This window comes from Symphalangus syndactylus, chromosome X (genome assembly GCF_028878055.3).
Source record: "Symphalangus syndactylus isolate Jambi chromosome X, NHGRI_mSymSyn1-v2.1_pri, whole genome shotgun sequence".
NCBI classification, from domain to species: domain Eukaryota; kingdom Metazoa; phylum Chordata; class Mammalia; order Primates; family Hylobatidae; genus Symphalangus; species Symphalangus syndactylus.
This window is the reverse complement of record NC_072447.2, coordinates 17,578,798-17,597,384: the sequence shown is the minus strand read 5'-3', so window position 1 is coordinate 17,597,384 and position 18,587 is coordinate 17,578,798. Positions and strand designations below refer to the sequence as shown.

The 18,587-nt window shown below is 40.2% G+C and overlaps 1 non-coding gene across 1 annotated transcript; it reads left to right on the top strand.

The window, feature by feature from the left end:
- Positions 1 to 718: 718 nt before the first annotated feature.
- Positions 719 to 853, top strand: LOC129476589 (small nucleolar RNA SNORA48). Its single transcript, XR_008655016.1, has one exon. It is a non-coding gene; the product is annotated as a small nucleolar RNA SNORA48 (small nucleolar RNA).
- Positions 854 to 18,587: the final 17,734 nt, after the last annotated feature.

Here is an 18,587-nt window from a genome sequence, read left to right as displayed (position 1 = left end):
CAGGTCTCATTAGCATCTTATATCTCTACCCGCAGGTGTGCTTTTCACTGTTAAAGTGAGCAAAGGGTCAGTTTGAGGACCGGTAACATCAAAATGCTCATGCTGTCGATAAGGGAAAGTTCCTACTGAAGAGTTGTTTTGCTTGAATGACTTCAATGACAATGCAAATGCTGAAGCTTACTATGTTGACTGTCCGGTCATGGTCACCATGGTTGCTGCACACAGAGAACACAGTCATTTCCTTGACTACCTATCCTGCCTCAGCACTGCTGAAAAGAAATACCTGAGACTAGATAATTTATGAAGAAAAGAGATTGAATTGGCTCATAGTTCTGCAGGCTGCACAGGAAACATGGCAGCTTCTGCTTCTGGGGAGGCCTCAGGAACTGACAATCATGATGGAAGGTGAAGGGGGAGCAGGCATCTTACTGACTGGAGCAGGAGGAAGAGGGAGAAAGGCAGGGGGAGGTGCTACACACTTCCGAACAAGCAAAAGATTTCGTGATCACTCACTCACTATGATGAGAACAGAACCGAGCAGAGGGTGTTAAACCATTCTTGAAGGACCCACCCCTGTGATCCAATCACCTCTCTCCAGACCCCACCTCCAAAACTGGATAATACAATTTGACATGAGATTTGGTGGGAACACAGATCCAAACCCTATCACTGACTGTCCTTGAGTGTCTTTCTGATTTGTCCTAAGAAGCTCATTTTATTTCCCTGACCTGGGTAAAGTGGCGTTCGGTTGGTGGTGCCCATCTCATATCAGCCAGGGACAAAGCAACCCCTTGTTCCTCCCAGCTTGGCTTTTCATCTGTGCCTATGCCTGGTTCATGCCTTGGACACATTTAAAAAAAAAAAGTAAAGCTCATTTTAAGAGATAACAGCATGGCAGAGAAAGGGGTAAATAAATGGGGAATTGGACCACCTATGTAGAATAACCAGCATAGACTTGTGTAAAAAATTAGAGTTTGCATAAGACAATCAATCATGAAGCCACACACACACATATGTCCCCCACAAGTGAGGATGACACATGAAAAAGTGACTCTTCCAAATCCTTAGGGAAAAATATGATTCAGAATCCCTCTTCAGAAGTCACTGGTTTTTATTGTGGAGTTGTAAAAGGTCAGTCTGTGCTCTGGAAAATCCTGACGTGAGAGGGACTTGTGTTCAGTTTCCCGTTAACCCCTTTTTGGAGTCTGCCTTCTCCTTTAGCAGATAAACTCCTGTTAATTCCAGGCTCTCTGCTGCAGTGAGGGGTTTGTCTTTCTTGGAAGTAAATCCGCGGGATTTTCTAACCTGACAACCCATTTGCTGACAGTGCACTAATTTATAATTCTTACTCAAGTGTTAATGGCTACTTAATTATGGCAACAGGCAAACAGCACTGGCATTTTGCCAGACCTAATGTCGTAATAGTAGAACACCTACTGAGTGGGAATTTTCATTACACCCAGAAGAGCAAGGTGACGCTATTTTATCTACAAGCTGGCTGTGAGAAGAAACTAATTTGCTCTTTTGCAAACAGCATTTGTATCTACTCTCTCCCTTTTTTTCCCACTCCAAATTGTTCTCTCCTGGTTTCCCACTCTCTGTCAAATTATCTGATATTAACACCCTTTCCTCCCCTCCCCTCCTCTCCTCTCTTTTCTTTTCCTTTCCTTTTGATAGGATTTTGCTCTGTCACCCAGGCTGGAGTGCAGTGGCGCAATCATAGCTCACTGCAGCCTCCAACTCCTGGATATATATATTACATATATGACAGTCATTCCTTAAAGTTATAATGAGTCTGCCCTATACTAATGTACCATTTTTTATTTTATATACCATATTTTTACTGTATATTTTAATGTTTGGATGAGTTTAGATACAGAAATATTTACCATTGTGTTAACAATTGTCTGCAGCATTCAGTACAGTAACCTGCTATATAGGTCTGTGGCTCAGGAGCCACAGGCTAGACCATATAGCCTAGGCGTGTAGTAGGCTAGACCATCCGGGCTTCTGAAAGTGCATTCTGTGATGTTCACACAATGAGGAAATCACCTAAGGACATGGTTATCAGAATGTATCTCTGTTGTTAAGTTGTTAAGTGACACACGACTGTAGCCTTTGCCACTCCTATGGTCTGAATGTTCATGTATTCTCCAAATTTATCCTAACTCCCAAGGTTATAGTATTAGAAACTGGGGCTTTGGGGAGGTGATAAGGTCATGGGGGTGGAGCCCCATAAATGAAATCAGTGCCCTTATAAAAGGGACCCCAGAGAGCCCCCTCGCCCCTTCCTCCATGTGAGAACACAGCAAGAAGTTGCTGTCTACGTACCACGAAGGAAGTCCACACCAGACACTAAATCTGCCATGTCTTGATCTTGGACTTCCAGAGTCCAGAACTGTGAGCAATAAATGTCTGCTGTTTATAAGCCACTCAGTATACTGTGTTTTGTTATGGAAGCCCAAGCTGACCAAGACAGTTACAGACTGAGATCTGAGAAATCTCATGGTTTTGGGCATGAAAAAAAAATTAGAGACAGGACCAGTGGAGGTTTTTTCTCGGAATTTAGTCTTTAATTTGAGTTCCGTTCCAGAGGCCATTTCTTACTGTGATTGGAAATGTCTGAGTAGCCTGTGTTCTCTTTCTTTGTATTCCTGCTCTGATCTTATCTTCTAGTCTCCAGCCAGGAAGTTTAATCTTGACAGGCACTGACAGAAATGAAGTATGTGACCATTTCCTCCAGGGTAACCGTGTGTTTTAAGTTCTCTGAAAAAAACTAGCATGTACAATTTTATACATTCTTATTTTTTAAATAAAACCATCTACTTTCAAAGAATAACATGCTATGGATGGAGAAGTCTCTTTAGTGCATGGTCTGACTTTTGTTTACTGTAATTTGGTGATTTGATGATAATCAGAGAGGAATCAGCATTGATATACCTGCTGGGGACATTAAAATGGGATTGAGACAGAGTTAATTCCCAACTGGGGAACAATGACGCAATGTGTGAGAACCATGCCTGTCTACAACAGCTCTTGGGCTTAGGAAAATCTGCACATAATTTCTTGTAGAAAGGGCTGCCTAAGGGTGGCGGGCTGTTGAGGTCTGCAGTTTGTCTGGTCTTCTTCTGACAGTTTATAACAGATTTTTTCTTAGCATATACTGCTTGCACACCCGCATTTGGGTAGGCAGATGTCTGCAGGTGAAAGGTGACATTTTGCTTAAAGGATACTGTGCAAACAGTGCCTCATCTTGCATATAGCCAGGAAATATATATCTGTAACTGTGACCACATGTGTATGTTATTTAGTGATGTCATGAAAGAGTTGCTTATGCTGTAGTCAGAAAAAAACGGGTGAGGTTAACGGGCTTGGGGAATTTTAATCTTGGACAGCCTAACACTTTGGTGAACATAAAGGCAGTCTGGATAACCCATTGAGACTATATATTTTTTGTTGCAGAAAAGCATCTATATGCTTGAAATACACATCTTTGTTACACATATGGAGAATGTGAAGGCTTTCTTTCTTCCCAAGCATGTACAGCTAAGGCTACGTTTTCTAAATCCCAGACAAATTGAGTGCAAAGAAACCCCAATAGTAAGAAAATACCACTAAAGGAACAAGACACGTCCTCTACAGCATATGCTATGTTCTTCTTCTGCTTAGTCTTGTTAAAGCAAATAATTGTAATTCACAGGTGGATAGTCTTGAAGGTATCTTCTTTGTTTATAGACTGAGGTTTACAGAAACTAAACAAATGTAAACATTATTGTTGTCTACAAACAAAATCAAAGATGATAAATTTAGATTAACTGTAATTATCTGGATGTTTTATGCAAAAATGTCTTTCTTTTGAAACAACCCAACATCAGAAAGCAAAGCATGAACTATAATTAGATTATCTCAGTATAGACCTAGTTTCCCATTTTACTGGCACTGTACTAAGTTGTTTAATAGGTGAATTACTCATAATATGCTGGGTTTGATTTTTATCTTTTCAGGATAGAATTATAATGACTTTTTAAATTTTTATTTTTTATTTTATTTTTTGAGATGAGGTCTCGCTATGTTGCCCAGGCTGGTCTTGAACTCCTGGGCTCAAGCAATCCTCCCACCTTGGCATCCCAAAGTGCTGGGATTACTGGTGTGAGCCACCATGCCCAGCCTACAATGATTTTTTTGAAGTCCATCAAATTGTATTTGCATTCTTTTGTTCCCCTCAAAGTATTAGATGGAATATTGCACAATACATCTAACTTTTTAAAAGAAGTCATTTAAAACTCAATAGTATAAATCGGACAGTGTTTGAGCTGGCTCAAGGTTTTGCATTAAATAGAAAACAGCCCGATGCACACTCCAAACATCTTACATTAGGGTTTCAAGGGATAGAAGCAAGAGTTGACCCAACTGTGTTTGAAAATTTCCAGAATCTCTTATCGCAAAGGTATGCCGCTTTGATGTTTTGACAATTCTGATGGCGAGATGCTTTCTAGTAGGTTGATTTATGATTGGGCTGTTCCCTCGGCTCCATCTCCTCAACTCAGGGAGTTTTCCAGGCTTCTCTTAGTTTCTGCCTGCCAGTCACAGCACGGAAATGCTCTCAAGGCAGTGAGCTGGGCCACCGTAGGTCTCACTTTGTTTTTCTGCTTCTAGAGAATCACTGTCCTTTTTTTTCTCTCTTTTGAAAATTTATTTATTTTCCCTTTATTTTTAAAATTAATCTTCTTTTGAGAATCACTGTCCTTAACTGCCTGGTATCCAGTCTTGAAAATTGTTCTCCCTTAAATGATTGACTCTTTACTTTTTGGTCATTTGAGGCTGGAGGGAAAACTCGATTTTTGTTACTCCATCTTGACCAGAAGCATAAGTATGGTGGCCAGCTTACGCTGGTTTGCTTGTGGTTTTCTTGGTTTTAGCTTGAATGTCCACATCCCAGGCTGTGTTCAGCACTGAACCCCTAAGTTCTGAGTCAACTAGATGGTTGGCCACCCTCGGTGGATGTCCAGATAACATTCTTGCACTCTACTTCCTTGATCTCTCTGGTTTTCTAGTAATGGTAGACAGTCCATGTTACTCTGTTTCTTTGTTAAACTTATATAAAATGCATGCTATTCCTAATGTCTGAGAGCTAAAGGTGCTGTCTCTATTCAATGGACATCCTTATAAAGTTTATAATTTTTTATGGTTTGTGAACTGAAAAAAATGACACCTAAGAGGTGACCAATTAAGTAACATGAAACTGTGTGTGTGTGTGTGTGTGTATACATATTATTATATATCTAAATGACATCAGACAAATCTGGTTCAACTTTCATGTACAAAATTGTGATTTGTTCTTCAGTTGCCATGAACCCCCACATTGAGGATCATGTAAACCGAATGTGCCCAGATGAACCAAGCATGCAACTTGAGAGAAAGCTAACTGAGGAGCAGGGACTGAATTAAGAAGCAGACACCACGTGTCAAGATTCAGGATCCAATCAGATTGAACCCTGCCGTCACCCTATGGCAAGATCCAATCAGATCATGCCTCGTGGCATCACTTCATTGCAAGGCCCAATTAGATTTTGTCTAATTACCTTGTGCTTATAAAACCTGACCCAAAGCCCAACTCACAGAGACAGATTGAGCATTACCTCCTGTCTCTTTGCCAGCTGACTCACAATAGAGCTTTTCTTTTGTCAAAAGCCAGTGTCATGGTATTAGTCTCTATGTGCATTGAGCAGCGAGCTCATTGATTGTTTGGTCATCTATAGCTCTGTCTATAGCGATAGATACTCAGCTACAGAAACATCAGGACTGTGTAATGATAGTAATGATGCCAAACATGTGCTATAAGACCACGAGGTCTTTACGGGTTCTCTGATCTCCATAATCCAATATAAAACGTTCTTTTTTGAAGTTGAGCAGAAAGAGGGATGAGCAGAAATCACTTAGTGGGTTGAGGAAAGTAATGCAAAAGGTATTTGGAGAGTAGGAGGAGGAAGTGGGCTGGATAAACACAGTAGGGACTACATGTTGGCCGCTTCCATAGAGACTGTTTCTGAGGTGAATGCACTCATGCCAGGAAACAAAAATAAAGAGATATTTTAGTTTATGAGTGTATCTACTTTCCTAATGTGCAGCTGTTTATTAACATTAATGGATGTCTGGGTTTTTTTTCACTCCATCCAAATTTAAAGCTTCATAGAATCCTAAACTTCAGTGTTGGAAGCAGCCCTAAACCCAATCACCCCAGTTCTTTCAAGCAGAGTTCTTTTCCAGGATTAGCAATCAAAATCCCAGGGAGAACATTAGCAAAATTCATGCACTCTATTCTCTTTCAGTAGGTCTGGAGGAGGGGAGAAAATCTTAACTACCTAGTAAAAAAAATTCCCAGATGGATCTTCCTGATGTGTACCCTTAAACAGTCACCATTATAGGGAAAAAGAGTACCTTAAAATAGTTGCATTTTCCACTTGATCATGCCCAACAATTGTGTGAATGAGAAAATGACATATTTTGCAACTAACCAGCCAAGCTGAAAAGATTTTTTCCTTCTGTATGTTCATTAGCAAATTGGGACAATTTAACTCACATCCTAGCCAATTTCTGCAGAAGCTGGGGCTACGTATCTTTAGCTGGTTTGCAATGATACAAGCAGCTGTATCTCCACTGGATGGAATGCACTGTCTAACACATGGCATGCAAAACAGGATATGAGAGCATTTTGGCAAGCAAAGGGACTCAGCTTCAAGGAGCTCTGGGGCCTCTCAGCATCCACTCTGCCCCCACTACCTGCTGACAACTCACATCAGTGCCTGGGTGTATGGATCTTGCTGAAAAATCAAAACGTAACTGGGAAATAGAAATGCAGAGATTCAATATTGTGCAAGGTAGGAGGAAGGCAGGAAGGAGACTTGCCAATAAGATAAATGTTGAATGAATAACTGTAGATAATCTGCCTATGGTTGGGCTGATAGTAGAAAGTATGAAGGAAGTTTGCTTAGACTGATTCCTCAACCTGAGATTGAAGCAAGCGCATGGTGGGGAGATGCTGGCATTCACGGGCGGAATGGTGTTGAAAACAAGTCAAACACAGAGCAAATTTTTCCCGTCTCTACTTGGGTTCATATCCTTTCCCTTTGCAAACTGAGCTGTGGTTCAGAGGCAGTGGAAGCCATCACCTGGGGCTTCAATTCTTTCCAGACTTACCCTTCTGTGGAACAAGGTTTTGTGTCTAATCCATTGTGGGGAGATTGACCTTAACATTTTTCTTTCTCCCTTTTTCCTTACTTTTTCTCCTCTTCCTCCTTCTCTTTCCTCCTCTTCCTTCATCTCCTGCTTTTTCTCTTTTCCTTCTCCCTTTTCTCCTCCTCCTTATTCTTCAGGGCTTACCCTTTATGTTAATGCCCAAACAATATTATTTGAGTCCAACTTGGACACTGGGGAAAAGTTTATTCCTTATGGGTGCCTTCACTAGTACTTATGATATCAGTACACAGCATCCAAAATATGACATAAGCCTCTACCTTAATTCTCCAAATGCAGTTAAATCTAGGTGGTAACATATACCGCAGTCTTAATGTGTTGGCTAATGACAGGCAGAACAAGCCAAAACGAAAAGAAAAGGAGAGAACCTTAATTTGGAAACTGCCAATGACAACTTTTACAGTCCATTGCCATAATCCCCACTGGTAGGTCCTTGAAGGCACACTTGATATGATACAATGAACGTGGCATTTTACTTCTGTGGTTTTCCTCACCAAAACCTGTAAGCCCAGTCTGATCATGAAAAAAAACCAAAAAACAAAAAACAAAACAAAAAAACTGACAGATCCTAATTGAGGGATATCCTAGAAAATACTTGCCAAGTGTCTTCAATACTGTCAAGGTCATCAAAAACAAGGAATGTCTAAGAAAATGTCTCATCCAAGAGGAGCATAAAGAGATGTCATAACTAAATGTAATGTAAGATCTTGGAAGATGCTGGAACAGAAAGAGGATATTGGGGAAAACCAAGGAGATCTAAATAAAGTAGAAAATTTAGATGATGATGATGTGATGATCATGATGGTGATGGTGATGGTGGTGATGGTGATGATGGTGTTAGTGATGATAGTCATGATGATGGTGATGATCATGATGGTGATTGATGGCGATGGTGATGACGGTGTTGGTGATGGTAGTCATGACGATGGTGATGATCATGGTGGTGATGATGATAGTGAAGGTGATGATGATGATGGTGATATAAGCTTCCAATGAGAGATAAAGTTGTTTCTAAGTATAGGTCCGATGTGGCTTAGTAGGTACACAGGAAAGTCTTTTCAGGGAACCTAGCTCTCATTGCTATCTTTGCTATACCAAAGAATGTTATACATGCTCAGCAAACAATCTCTACAGGAACTAGCCCTCAGGAAAGTAAAAAAAAAAAAAAAAAAGGCAGCAGAGGGCCAGCTCATTCTTCTCATAGCTCATTGATACACTTGGTCACATGCTGCCACTACCTGCAAGGAAGGCTGGGGAAAGTTATCCCTACAGGGGCAGACATGTGCCCAACAAAAACTTTGGCAGGTGGGGGGACATTCCATGACAAAAAATACAAAGGAGAGAATGGGAGTTCCCAGTGTCTGTCTTAGCCTTCAGAGAGATGATGATTTGAACCAGGAAAACAGCAGAGGGACTAAGGAGAAAGGGAAAGATTGGAGAGGGAAGTTATCCACAGACTTGGTGGAACATTTTGCCAGGTCTGATGTGAGGATGATGATTGGACATGGAAGCTAAAAAGTGTGGCCATGATTTCTCATTTGGATAAACAGATAGTGACTCCTTGAGATATGACATGTAATGGTGGTGCAGTGGGGATGAAGGGAATGCTATGGTTTGAAGGTTTTTCTCCCCTCCAAAATGCATGTGTTGGATACATAACTTCCAATGCAACAGTTTTGGGAGGCGGAGCCTAATGGGAGGTGTTTAGGTCATGAAGGCTCTACCTCATGAGTGCATTAAAGCAGCCATAAGAAGAGCTTGGGTGGGAGTGGGTTCTCCTCTCTCTCTCTTTCTCTGTCTCTCCCCCCAACAAGCCCCCATGTTCCTTTGCCACATGAAGACACAACCTTTCTCCCCTCTGGAAGGCCCAGCATTCAAGGCAGCATTCTGTAAACTCTAGGAGAACAAGTCCCTACCCATGGTACCTTGTTTTTGGACTTCCCAGACTCCAGAACTGTGAGAGAATAAATTTCTTTTCTTCACAAGTTATCCAGTCTGTGGTAATTTGTGATGCAGCATAAAACTGACTAAGATGAGGTGAGGGGCTAATAAATACAAGTTTGAGTTAAATAGAGGCATCCAAGTAAACAAATGCACTAAATCAATGACAATTTGAGTCTCTCCAGGGAAAGGCTAAAGACCCAGGGAGCCATGTGTGTATGGGAGATATTTAATGGAGCAGAAGTAGATGAGGTCTCAGAGAAAAACAAAGGGACCAAGTGTAAACTCTTACAAATATGGGTATGTGGAGGAGAGAAAACAATAAAATATAATGATAGATATGGGAAGTATGAGCGCTACCAAGAAGAGGCAAGGAGGACACTGTGGAAACCAGGGGAGGATAGATTTCAGAAGAGAGAGACAAGGCAGAAGCCCAAAGACGATAAACTGAGAATGAGTTCCTGGGTTGGAAATGAGATCTCAACCATGTTTCCAAGGGCAGCATCACAGAGCAATGAAGATGGCAGGAGCCATAACCCATGGGAGAAAATAAGTGTAGACCATGGGTGAAGATATTTGGTAGTGACGGGAAGAAGAGAGAGTAGACGATAGCTTTTGGGAAAGAGCAGGTTAAGAGAAAACTTCTTAGTGAAGGCAGGAAAGTCTGAGAACATCTTCCATGTGTTTTTTTTTCCTTCTAAAAATGTCTAGCACCATCTGGCATCTTTGATTCATGTAAAGTTGTTGAAAGGAAAGGAGAAGAGAGAGTGAGCAGGAGGAGGAGAACATGAGTGTTAGCCTGGTCAGGTGGTGTCTGTGGTCAAGACATGACCAACGAAGAGGCCAACAGGGAGATTAGAATGGGTGAGCAGAGCAGGGTTTTGGGAGGGAGGAATGAACCCAATACCCTGGAGATAAAGATTCCCCTGAGGATATGAAAATAGCCTTGTATCTAAGATGAATGTGGCTTGCCACGGGTGATGCTACACATTCCATCACAATAACACCATACATATAAGCTGTCTCAGTTCTTATTAGTTATTGCCTCATGTCCCCTGATATAATGAAAAGAGATTCCTATTAATGGTCTTTTATTCTCTTCTCTCTGTTCCCCTTGATGTAAATTATGGTTCTGAGTAAACTGTAAGGCTCTCTCTCTCTCTCTCTTTTTTTTGTTTAACTGCACTGAACTCCCAAATCCCATCATTCCACAGGAATCGGATTGATGTCATCTAAACCTCAGCATATGTTTTTTGTTAATGATGGAAAGTTTCTCTCACCATCACCAAGGGAGTTTGCTGAGACCTAAGGGTGTAAGCTAAACTCTCTTTATCATTTAAAAAACAAAACAAAACAGAATTACCAATGTCATTGGGGGAAACTATCTGGAAATATGAAAAGTGTAGAAAACATTAATACAAAAGGAATTCATACAGTCTATCTCAAATGCCCCCATGCTATAATATAATTTATTTTTATCAAGCTGTGAAAAGAATCATATGATGTTTAATGGCAGCACCTTGACTGCATACGGATATGCTGAACATGTGTCAATTATTTTTTTTAGATGCTAAATTGACAGAATTTGAAAGCTCCAGATGTGAAAAGTTAAAGAAAAAAGTTGATCCCCTTGAGTTTTGTTGGAATTCTCTCGTGTTTATTCATGTTTCTTACATTAGTAAGAGTACTTATTTGCTCGTTTGGGAGAAGCTAGTTATGTCAAAGGTTTCTTGTTACCGATGTTTAAATAGCTGTAAAACATTCTTTCTCTACTTGGAGAGCTGAGATTTGCTTTTTTTCCCCCCTTATACATTAGTACTTTGGAACCACTTGAATATGAGCTTGTTCAGGAGTCTTTTGCCTCTTGAGTGGGGTCTACTTCAAGCTGGTATGGCGGTCCTCCTGCAAAAGACTCCAAAGGCTCCTCAAGCACAGCCCATGGGTCAGGACCCGGGCTGGCCAGAAAGCCAACAATTCACATGCAGTAAAGGCTCATTCTATCTTCCAGGAGGGGGAAGAACAGAACGAACATGGAAGAGAGGATAACTGATGGGAATTTGGCTACAGTAAAACATAATTTAATTTTCTCTTGGTCAGGCAGCATGGGTGGAGGAGATGCTGGCAGTGGGGTTGGCCCCATTCGGCCCTTCTGACCTCCCAGGACCTGGCTGAGATCTTTGTAAGCTCTAAGGGGAAGATTCCCAAGATCTCTTTCAGTTTTAACACCACTTCTTTATTTTCCAGCAGAGAAACAGCATTACACCGCTGACCACAATGTAACCACACTCCCAGTCTTTCCCAGGGATACTTGGGACAGACATCAATTTAAAAATTCATCATTCCTGGCAATAATAGACACCAGGAATTACTAGAGCAGGGAGGGAGGGATGGCAGCAAGGGTTGAAAAAGTACTTATTGGGTGCTATGCTCACTACGTGGGTGACAGGATCAGTTGTACCCCAGACCTCAGCATCACTCAATGTACCCAGGACAAAAACCTGCACAAATCTCCCCTGAATCTGAAATAAAAGTTGAAATTAGTTTTGAAAAATGCATCCTTCCAAAATGGTGACTTCTCATTCCCAGCCATAGTCTGAATAATGTTCCCCAAACAGATCAGCTGTTCCTCTCTACACCCTGTGAATGGAACCTCATTTGGAAAAAAGAATTTTTGCAGATGTGTGTAAGGTACAGATCTTGAGATGGGCAGATGATCCTGCCTGTAGGGAGAAACAACTAGATGCTTAATAAATGAGTTGTGGCTTTGTGCACGGAATCTAGAGATCTGACACATTTGCAAAATTATTTTTGGGGGGCTGACCTCACTCATCTGGGCCGGCCTTGGCAGAGGCTGTGGGGGAGATGCTGGTTCCACTCAACTAGATATGCCAGATGGAAAAAAATAAAAGTACTTTCAACAAACCGAGCAGTGGTGACTCCTAAATTGCCAGACACGGATCCTAATGTGAGGAAGACACAAGGAGACCTGACACACCCACAGAGGAGAAGATGGTGCGAGATGGAGCACAGAGAGAATTCAGAGAGGCTGGCCTTGAGGATCAGAGTGATGACGATGGAGCCGCCAGAAGCTGGAGGAGGTAAGGAAGGATCCTCCCCACAGGCTTTCCAAGGGAGCACAACCATGGAGACACCTTGACTTCAGCTTGGTGGTGTTGATTCAGGACTTCCAACTTCCAGAACTGTGAGAGTATGTACTAGGTTGGTGCAAAAGTCATGGCAGGTTCAATACGCGTGTTGTTGGAAGCCTCTACATTGGTGGCAATTTGTTACCGCAGTCCTAAGGAATAAATGCATTCCCCTAACAAATGAGTGTCAAAGGAAAGGATATTAGAAAAAACCAGATCTGGGAGTGGTGGCTCATGCCTGTAAACCCAGCACTTTGGGAAGCCAAGGCAGGAGAATAGTTTGAGCCCAGGAGTTTGAGACCAGCTTAGGCAACATAGTAAGACCCCGTCTCTACAAAAATTAAAAAAATCAAATAGCCGGGTGTGCTGCTGCACACCTGCAGTTCCATCTACTCGGGCGGCTGAGGTGGGACGATCACTTGAGTCCACGAGGTCGAGGCTACAATGAGCTGGGATTATATCACTGCATTCTAGCCTGGACAACAGAGCAAGACTGTCTCAAAAACAAAAAACCAAAAGCCAGATGTTCCACTATGTTCAAGGTACTCAGTATCCTGAATACTCATCCCTCATCCTTTTTCTGTTTGTGGAATTGGGCAAGAGCTTTCTTTGTCAGAGCTCACCCTTGCTTGTAAATGCATTTATTTAGTGAAAAGCAGAGAATGGTGGCCGGGTGTGGTGATTCATGCCTGTAATCACAGCATTTTGGGAGGCTGATGCATGTAGATTGCTTTAACTTAGGAGTTCGAGATCAGCCTGGGCAACGTAACAAAACCCTGTCTCTACAAAAAATGCAAATCAATTAGCCAAGCATATGATGGTTTGCGCCTGTAGTCTCAGCTGGTCCGGAGGCTGAGGCGGGAGGATAGCTTGACCCTAGGAGGTCAAAGCTGCAGTGAGCTGAGATCGTGCCACTGCACTCCAGCCTGAGCGACAGAGTAAGACTCTCTCTCTCTCTCTCTCACACACACACACACACACACACACACACAGAGCAGAGAATGAAGACCCGCAGCAGAAGTTGGAGTGCAATCCTTTTCTAACTCACGCTGAGGGTAGAGTGATACAATTACTGAACACCCGCCCCCCTGTCTGATTCCTGAATCATTATTTCCCAGGCAAGCCCTGTCCTTCCAGAACCCCGCCTTTGCCAGGGCTGTGCCTCAGAACGGGAAGGCTCTGACCAATGACAGAGTGAAGTGAGTCACCAGCAGACACTGGAAACAAATGCTCATTCTTTATATCTGGGTCACCGCTTCTCGGTTTGTTGAAAGTACTTTTATTTTTTTCCATCTGGCATATCTATGTGAGCAGAACCAGCATCTAACCACAGCCTCTGCCAAGGCCAGCACGGATGAGTGAGGTCAGCTTCAAAAATAATTTTCCAAACGTGTCGGATCTCCAGATGCAGTGCACAAAGCTAGAACTCATTGATTTATAACATAGTTGTTTCCCCCTATAAGCAAACAAAGAGAACAAAATCATTAGCTCGAGGCAAATGAGAGCCCCAAAGAGTGCCTATTTCCAGGGAAGGCAGTGGAGAAGTTTCCTCTCTCACAGAGGCTGGGGGTTTCTCTCAACTGCATCATTACTTTTGAGAAATTATTTGGAATCGGAGGGTTGTGAATTCTTTTTAACTCAGGATTCTAGTGAATTGAGAAATTTAAAAGGATTAGGTTATTTAGAATTTGGCTTATGACACTTAAATACACAAAGTACAATTGTAATTCAATACAAATTGCTAACATCTAACTGTTTCTCTACACACAAACCTCAACTGTGTGGATGTGAGTATAAGTATAAATTCATATCATATGTAATAGCTATTAGATTTATTAGTTTAGCTATCATTGTCTATCTCGTATCTATCTCTATCTCTTCCATTTTTATCCATCTATCATCTATCTACTCATCCATCTATCAAGCTTTCTATGTAACTACTTCTCTACCTATTCAACTCTCATGTCTCTCTGTATACATCTATGTATCTATTTATTATCTATCCATTTATCTCATCTTATCCATTTATCTGTTATCTTATGGGTCTATCATCTGTCTCATCTATCGTCTCTCTATTCATCTACATCCATCTATCATCTGTCTATCATCATCTATGTCTTCTGTCTTTATCAATCCATCGCTTATCTATCTACTCATCCATCTATCATCTACCTACTTTCCTACCTATCAAAATCTCATCTCTATCATCTACCTACCTATCCATCTATTATCTATCTATCATCTATCAATTATCTATCTAATCTATCTGTCCATCATCTATCTATTCATTCATCCATTGAGCATATTAGCGAAGAAAGTTCAAATATTCTGCTCTTATCATTTTTCATATGAAAACCACATGAGAGTTGCTTCAGGAAGAAGCTATAGCTATAACAGATGGTGCAGAGACATAGCATCTTCTGTTTCTTTCATTACAGATGTGCTATTTCCAAATCATGGTTACGTTATACCCAGCTAGAGTCACCATTGCACATATTTACTATTAAATTGTATTCAAATTTGTTATTGTTCTATACACTATCTCACAGTAACTCAGAATGATCATTATAGGTGTCCATTGCATTGGATACTTAATTCTACTCAACCTTATAATGATTGTGTAGAATGCCTGCAACACACCTTTTAAGCAGATTCTTGGGATTTGTTCAATTGTTCTTTCAGATGAAGGACAGAAGACAAATTTCACCTGCATGAGCTTCTCAATCACAGGAATTTTGAGCGAATGGGAATTTACAGTAGAGTCACCTTCTTGTTAAACCCATTGCAATGAGTCTTTTCATGCTTGCCTCTGTGAGGTTCACCAGTTTTTTGTCGTGGCTAAATTTGACTCTTTATTGAGCTGGTGATGTGGTCATCCAATACGATCTGACATGTACTAAACTGTTCCCGCTCCTTTTAGGAGTTGAGGCCCAAATTAATTGATGTCACCATGGGAAATAGTCCAGGGGTCAGGATCCCTGTTTCCATAGCAGGTAAGAGAGAGGAGGTGAACAATTCTGTACCTTCTCCAACACGCTGAGTATTATAACAACAAACACACCCCAAGAGTATATTCATGTATAGTAGACTCTTGAACAATGTGAGAGTTAGGGGTGCCAAACCCCCCATGCAGTCAAAAATCCACCTGTAGGCTGAGCATGGTGGCTCACGCCTGTAATCCCAGCACTTTGGGATGCTGAGGCGGGTGGATCACCTGAGGTCAGAAGTTCAAGACCAGCCTGGCCAACATAGTGAAACCATGTCTCTACTAAAAATACAAAAATTAGCCAAGCATAGTGGCATGTGCCTGTAATCCCAGCTACTCGGGAGGCTGACACAGAAGAATCACTTGGACCCAGGAGGCAGAGTTTGCAGTGAGCAGAGATCGAGTCACTGCACTCCAGCCTGGGCAACAAGAGTGAAACTCTGTGTCCAAAAAAAAAAAAATCCACTTGTAACTTTTGACTCTCCCAAAACATAACTAATAATAACCTACTTTTGAGTGGAAGCCTTCCAGATAACATAAACAGTCGATTAGCACATATTTTATACGTCATGTGTATTAAATACTGTATTCTTACAATAAAGCAAGCTAAAGAAAAGAAAATGTCATTAAGAAAACAATAAGGAACAGAAAATACATTTACTATTCATTGAGTGGAAGTGGATCATCATAAAAATGTGCATCCTCATTGTCTTCATGTTGAGGAGGTTGAGGAGGAAGAGAATGGTTGGTTGCTGACTTGGTGGTGCCAGAGGTGGAACAGAATCCAATCCCCTTCTAAGTGGACCACATAGTTCAAACCCGTGTTGTTCAAAGGTCAACCATACTATAAGTGATGAATCAATGGACAGTGGTTCCTACAATGAAGCCATTGTCCTGACAGTGGCTTATGATAAAATTTTGAGAATACATATAATTATTTTTGGCAGATGGTCACCAAGATGAAATGAGTGTATGCACAGGAAATCCACACAGAGGTTCTGGCTATTTTAAGTTATCATTTACATAAAATGGATCCTCATTCTTCACAAAGAGACTGCATTGCTCAATCCATGTTCTTTGTGATAGAAATATTTCTGTGGTTGGGACCAGTGACTTCTATGTTTTCCTTGGACACACTTCTTATTATAAAATGATCTAACTATATTGCCCAAGGGAGCAGAAGATTGCAGATTTGGGGTGTGTGTGTGTGTGTGTGTGTGTGTGTGTATAGGAGATGGAAATACAAAGATAGAGATAGAGAACAGAGAAACAGAAAAAAATAGATAGATGATACACACATGATAGAAAGACAGAAAGATGATAGAGAGATAATAGGTGATAGGTAGACAGATAGATGATAGATGATAGAAAGATAGATAAAAACATGATAGATGATAGATGATGGATAGAAACACAGACAGATAGAAATACAGAGATAGATAGAAATACAGATAGATATAGGTAGAAATACAGATATAGATGATAGATAGATAGATAGATAGATAGATAGATAGATAGATAGATAGAAATACAGATAGATATAGGTAGAAATACAGATACAGATAGATAGATAGATAGATAGATAGATAGATAGATAGATAGATAGATAGATAGAAATACAGATAGATATAGGTAGAAATACAGATACAGATAGATAGATAGATAGATAGATAGATAGATAGATAGATAGATAGATAGATAGATATAAATAGGTAGATAGATGATAGGAGTGGAGAGGACTTTCATTTTCAAGAAACATATTAGCTGCACTGAGGGAAGCCCAGCAGCCATTCTGCCATGAACCTTCCTTTGCAGGGTTGTAACCACGCTCTTCTCATCATCGATCATTAGGGTTTATGCACGTGCCCTTAACCGCAGAAAAATGCGGGTTGTCCATGCTTCTGCCAGATGATATGATCCTAAAATGCAGCTACTTGAGAGACACGCTATTGGAGGAGCATGTTTTGAAGGACTCATCGTCCTGGATAGCATAGATTTTATTTTCAGTAAAATAAAATCTGGACCATCCAAAAGCTGAGTTCTTAGACCACTTCTGTTGTAGTTCTCCACAGAACTGCTACTGCTGAGCAGTACCTTCTTACTGTGCACTGAGCTCTAAAATTAGGATATTTGTAACAGATTGCACTTTTAATTTGTGATCCTGTCTTTACTGTGGGGGTACTGTTGAAGACGTTTTTGATATGAATGACTCAGATATGACTGGAAAAGCTTTGCTTAATTTCTTACCAAAGAAATGTATTAATCATACACAGAAGATGTCTCACTTTTTTCCTTTGGCTTCCAGGAAGCTCGTCGCTATGTGATTTGTGATTATTACTAATTTTATTTTATTTTTAAATTTTAATTAATTAATTATTTATTTTTTTGAGATGGAGTCTTCCCTTGTCGCCCAGGCTGGAGTGCAGTGGCATGATCTTGGCTCACTGCAACCTCTGCCTCCCAGGTTCAAGCAATTCGCCTGCCTTAGCCTCCCAAGTAGCTGGGATTACAGGCACCCCCCACCATGCCCAGCTATTATTTCATAGCACTTTCTAGGTTCATCCCTAGCAGCTTATTTTGTGTGAGTTTTGGATCCTGAGGACAGTGAGCATGTCCTCTTGGTGCTGTTGCTGCTGCAAATAAAAGCACAATAGATCTTCGTTAAATAGTAATAGGAAAATGCATTCTGTCTTTCCGCCTATGCCCAATAAGATAGGTCAATTCCATCCGGAGCTTAATAACAACAGCCTTTCGACATTACATCCAATAAAAATTTTGATTTTGTGTTTTGAAGTCACCATTATTGATAAATATTTCATTATTGATTATATGGTGTATTATATATAATTATTTGTATATGTATGTTATATATAATAAATTGCTATTGAAATTTAATGTTGTCTATAAATAATATGTAATATTTTAAATGTATAAAATGTAATATATGATATAAATACTATAAAATAGTATAAATAATAATAAAATAAATAACATATAAAATGTATTACATAAAATGTTATGTATGATATAAAATATATTTATAAAATGTAACTATATATTATATATGATTTACATCATTTTATATAATATATAACTATATTAGCTATTACATAATTTATAATACTATATATTATGTAATATATGACACCTTATACTATATAATATATGACATATCATATATTATATAATGTATATGATATATATTACATATAACATATTTAATTATAATATAATATACTACATAGTATATAACATAAATT